The sequence below is a fragment of the Gnatocerus cornutus genome, unplaced genomic scaffold (genome assembly GCF_029298725.1).
Source record: "Gnatocerus cornutus isolate USDA-ARS CGAHR unplaced genomic scaffold, icGnaCorn1.1 ctg00000388.1, whole genome shotgun sequence".
Lineage (NCBI taxonomy): Eukaryota > Metazoa > Arthropoda > Insecta > Coleoptera > Tenebrionidae > Gnatocerus > Gnatocerus cornutus.
In genome coordinates this window covers 11,987-17,849 of record NW_028275703.1, presented here as the reverse complement: position 1 = coordinate 17,849, position 5,863 = coordinate 11,987, and the positions used below count along the sequence as shown (strand labels likewise).

At 44.7% G+C, this 5,863-nt stretch overlaps 1 non-coding gene across 1 annotated transcript; it reads left to right on the top strand.

The window, feature by feature from the left end:
- Window positions 1-1,904: 1,904 nt before the first annotated feature.
- LOC148165309 (5S ribosomal RNA) lies at window positions 1,905-2,024 on the top strand. The gene has a single exon (XR_015771587.1). It is a non-coding gene; the product is annotated as a 5S ribosomal RNA (ribosomal RNA).
- Window positions 2,025-5,863: the final 3,839 nt, after the last annotated feature.

The window sequence follows — 5,863 nt, the reverse complement described above, 5'->3', positions numbered from 1 at the left end:
AAGAACGAATGAACTTTACAGAACGAATTGGGCGCCAAAGTCAAAGTGTTGGCGCGTTCGAAAACGCGCGGACCGCGGACTAAACGAGAGCCTTCTCGTCGAGTTAGAAAATTCAGTGGGCCTCGAATACAGCTTTCGCGTGATGGCATCGTTCTCTTTACGCGAAGATCACCGCCTCCGGGTGCGGGAACATGAGCGATTCGGTCGGCGATGGCCTCCTGAATAACCTCAAGTTTTCCCGGACGACCAGCCGACCTCCAAAAGCGAACAAGGACCGATCGAACGTCGACTCGAACAAAGACCCTCCGAAACAAGGAGATGACATCCAAGTTCGACGCCGACGTTACGCGTTTTCCACGAATAACAGGAAAGTTCCGCTTTCGACCAGACAAACTTGGAAGCATCCTCTACAAGTTTCACGAACGAATCGGTCGAAAAGTACGTGCGATCTTTTCGAAAATCGCCTCGCAAAGAGACGCAGCACGGATCGGAGCGACGACCGACGAACCTGCAGAGTGTAGGAAAAAAATTCACAAACGGTCGAAGATGACGTCCGAGAAGGTCGAATTTTTTCAAGAACGAAGATAAAACCTTCGCCTTTCGTAGGAGTTGATTTTTGAAAACGATCTTGACGAACAGGTCGGAAAAAAAAACGATGTCAATTTCGGACTCGACCATGAGAAACGAATTTGTACGACGAACGGACTTTTCGAACGACTTTTTTCGCAAAATCGACATTTTTTTCCTCAAAAATTACCTCACACGACGAAATCCCATCATCGAAACATCACCGAAAACAGTTTTGACGGCGAAATTCTCGTCAATTTTACGAAAATAAAGGGAAAATCAGACGGACCACCGTCGAACATCCAGCGACGGGAACGGACGAGTTTTTTAATTTTTCTTGCCAATTCATTGCGAAAGAAGCAATTTTTCTCGACGAAACCATTTTATAATCATAAAAAAAACTCCCAAACACCACAAACCAACAAAAATACGGAAATCTTGCATTGTTTGCATTTTTCAGACACTCTAAATAAAACTACGTCGATGTCGGCGGATTTTCAGTCGGTCGTCGGTCGACAGAAATCCAACGAAATTTTCATTTGTTCTTCTCAAAAACGAAAAACAAACAAATCAACAAAACATTCCCTACTATTAGTCGACATTTCGAGCAGAAACTACGAACGTCGAAAGATTTAAAAAATGAAATATGTAGGTGTGCGTGCGTGCGTACTTACTTGAAACTTTTTTCTTGTTTCATCGTCGCACTGGAACAAATTAAATTTTAATGCAATGTAAACGCGACCACACTTTCGACGAAAACATCTCTATGAATCGAACGACGTCGGAAAAAGAATAAATCGAGAAGAGAACAAATCATGAAACAACACACACCCACCCCGCCCGGCCCGGCCAGAGTGGTGGGAATTTCGATGAATGAACAGACAAAGAAACCAACTCTGTTATCAGTTCTAAGAAAGAAAGCAGGTAGCGGCGGCGGCGAACCTTCGACCGTACTACGGTCAGTTCATGAATTAACCCCGTCCGTTCGGAGTTTATTCATCTCCGGTCCGTGTCGGCGTTTACTTCAAGTGGGTGCTATTTCCATCTAAGCAAGCAAGTGAGTAAGTAAGTTCTCAAATTTTAAATTACGTTAATCGCAAGTGACTCGTTGAGATCGTCAAACGAACAATTTAATTTAACGCCTCATACGAGTTTTTTTTTTTCGTCATTTTGTCGCAAAAAAAAAACTAAAAAACGACTCGCAAAAAAAAATTTTTTTTTTTTCTTCTTTTAAATCTTGTACATTTTCTGACATGTGTACCATCGAAAAATGTCACATCCAAACGATCGAACAATCACAAAAAATCGTCAACGTACCATCTTGGAAAATTTTACCAGGCAACGACCATACCACGTTGAAAACTACCGGTTCTCGTCCGATCACCGAAGTCAAGCAACGTCGGGCGCGGTCAGTACTTGGATGGGTGACCGCTTGGGAACACCGCGTGCCGTTGTCTCTACTCTTTTCTTTTTTTATTAACATTTCTGATGTCAAACTTTTTTTAAATATATTTTTCACTATTTATATTTTCTCTCATGAACTTATATAGTATGAAGACGAAAATTTTTAATTCGTTCGAGTTGAATTTGTGGTTCTGAAAAGAACCGATTTTTTTTTCTTTTTTTTCCAACCAACTTCCAAGCTGCTCGAGGAGGATTTATTTTGAACTGGTGTATTTGGTGACGGCCTTGGTTCCTTCAGAAACGGCGTGCTTCGCCAATTCACCGGGCAAAAGAAGACGCACCGCCGTCTGGATCTCCCTGCTGGTTATGGTCGAACGTTTGTTGATAATGAGCGAGGCGACTGGCTTCAGCAGCTATACGTTCGAAGATGTCGTTCACGAAACTGTTCATGATAGACATAGCCTTGCTGGAGATACCGGTATCGGGATGGACCTGCTTCAACACCTTGTAAATGTAGATGGCGTAACTCTCCTTCCTCCTGCGCTTCTTTTTCTTGTCGCTCTTCGAGATGTTCTTTTGAGCTTTTCCGGCCTTCTTGGCCGCCTTACCGCTGGTCTTGGGTGGCATTCTCTTCTAGTCGTCGAGTTAAAAAAACGTTTAAAAACAGAAAACGAGACAGACACGACGTGCACGTTACGACGAGTATACTCGATCTAAAACGCCGCACACCTAAAATCCCTCTATTTATAACGAGCGAGCGACAAACAGGCGCTCCGCCTTAGTTCGTCGTTCGACCATTGCCCTAACGAGATGGCGCTGTACCGACCATATAAATTTCTAGCCTTCGCCGCGTTCGGCATTCTTGAAGTGTTCTCTGAGTACGCATCATCGCGCTCCGTCGATGAGTACCCACAACCTTCGTCCTCGCGCCGTGAAAAGTGCAACCTCGAGTTCAAGTGCCAGTGGTGCAAGTGCCAGTGGTGCAAGCTCATCAAACCATCAAACTGCGTCATCCGGTAAGTCTGATTTTACCGGAAACAAGACCCCAACCCCACCCAACTCTCCTCCTCGGGAGAGAGCATTCTCGTTCTCTTCTAATAACTCCATAATAATGACATCCTCCCAAAATGTGTACCCCTTCAGGTACACAATCCGAAACATCCCTCAGGCTTTCTCCACACAAAAAACCTTCTACGGACTCCTCACAACGTCCCTGCTTGTCAAGGACATTTCCAAACTTGTGGTTAACTGGAACCGCACAGCGCTCCTAGTTACCACCAAAGCCCTTCCGGCAAACTTTCAATCCCATCTCTGCACTGCCACCGCCTGCCCGACCATTTCAATCGTGCAAGTGCACCGAAAGCTTTCAGCACAACCAGCCCCCCCAAATGCCCCCAAAATTCCGCAAATGTCAATCGTCATTAAAGACATCCAGGACGACATCGACAACGATGAAGTCTTAAACGCCATCCGTGACCTCCATCTCCAATGCTCTAATGTCTGGCGCATCCGTTCCAGACAGACGGGCAACTTTTGTAATCTTCTCCGTGTCCTAACAACCTCCACCTCCACAGTTGACTTCCTCCTCAAGGAAGGAATCATCCTTTTCGGTAAGCGCTATCAGTGCGAGCCTTCCAAAGCCCCCCAAAAACCCGCTCCTCTTCAGTGTACCAAGTGCTTCCAGCTTGGGCACGCCGCCTCCTCCTGCCACAACAAGTTGGCCTGTCCTAAATGCCCCGAAAGCCATCCGTCCAACAAGTGTCCTTCTGACACAATCACCTGTCTCCTCTGCAAAGGAGACCACCCCGCCTGGTCACAAAAATGCCCTAAAATCAAAGACGCGGTCGTCACCTGCGACACGCCCGTCGCCCCAACCATCATCTTGCTGCCCCCACCTGAGTTCGCAGACCCCGAACCCCAATGCATTTCTGTGCGTCAAACCATCACTTTTGTCACCAAAATGCTCTACGACCTGTTCCCGCATCAACGATCCAAAGTCGCAGAACTCGTCGAGTCTGCGTCAAAAACCGTCCTCCGCACCAAAACCCGCATTAACCATGTGGGTCAGCGGATCTACTTCTCCTTTGAGTAGATTCGCCCCCACGTCTCGTCCCAACACCCGTTGCAATGCCTCCCATTGCGACCTCCCCCGTCTTTCCCGGCGGGGGCCCCCTTCCTAACAGCGTGAATATCGCCACGGTTAACGTCTCCGGAATCAACAGAAAACTCAACGCCATCAAACACTTTATTGAATCAGACTCAATCAAAATCTTGTCTATCACCGAAACTCATTCCGACAACGCGATTAAAGTCAAAAATTTTTCTTGTTACCATAAACCGCCAACTAACCGTTTTCACGGCTCCGCGCTTCTTGTTTCAACGGACTTTCAATCAGTAAAACATCAACTTCCTGACAACATATCCTCTTTAGAACTCGTTGCCGCCGACGTCAAGTTAAATAATCACACTATCACCATTTTTTCGTATTATAATCAGCCTAACAACCGCGTCTCTTCTGAACTTTTTAACTATGCTTCAGATCTTCCATTTTCAATTATAATGGGCGACTTTAACGCCAGACACACTGACTTCGGAGACCACGCAACCAACCTTAACGGCAGACTTCTTTCTCAATTAATTAGCGAATTCCCTTTTTACCGTCTTAAAAACCAAAACCCCACTTTCATTTCTCATCAAGGTTGCTCCATTATTGACCACATTCTTATTTCTGAAAACCTAATTCACTTATTCGACAGCGAAACCTCAATAGGCACCACCGTAACTTCAGACCATTTTCCACTAATTGCTAATTTCTTAACTAATGGCCCTCAGCCGGCGCCGGAAATTACCAAAATCTTCAATTACAAAAACGCAAATTGGGAACTTTTCCGTGAAGAACTTAATACTACCCTTCCACTCATTACCACAGTAAATTCTCAGGTAGAAATCGACCATCAAGTAGAGTCATTAACTTCAGCCATCACTTCAGCCAAACTTAAAGCCATTAAGATTAAATCCATTCCGAAGGACAAAACCCCTCTACCTGCGCGTATTCTAAGACTAATTAAAGAAAAACGTAAAATCTACCGCGACTTTGTCAGAACCCGCGACCCCTTTCTTAAAACCCTTATCAATAAACTCAGTGCCAAAATCCGCCGCGACATCAATCAATTCAAAGAGGAAACTTGGGTCAAAACCTGCGAATCTTTAGATTACCGTGACGGTAAAGCATTTTGGTCAAAATTCAAAGCAATTTCTGGTCAACTTTCTAAACCTAATCAAAATCTAATCGAAGGCCCCAACGTTTACCACTCTTCCCAAGACAAAGCCGAGTGCTTTGCCAATCTTCTCGAACAAATCCATCAAGTCCCCGACGACCCCCATTTCAATCAACCCTTTTTCGAAAAAGTCTCTGCCAACATTCAAACCATGCGCGATATTCCACTAATCGAACCCCTTCCATATCCCCACAACGACGAGCACTTAACCGACCCAGTAACAGTTCGCGAAGTAAAATCAATCATTTTCAATTTAAAAACTACCAAAGCTCCGGGCCCCGATCAGATTAAACCTATCATTTTGAAAAATTTACCAGACTCTGGCTTTCTTGCATTAACCGCCATTTTTAACAATTGTTTAACTAATCTTTATTTTCCAACCGCGTGGAAACTAGCGAATACGATCATGATTTTAAAACCGGGAAAACCTATTTCAGACCCTAAGTCATATCGCCCTATTTCACTACTTAATATCCTAGGCAAAATCTTTGAACGCGTTTTAACTAACAGACTTAAAATCATTCTCGAAACTCATAACTTGCTTCCGCAACAACAATTCGGCTTTAGATCAGAACGTAGCACTCAAAATCCTTTAGTAGACTTGCAAACCGACA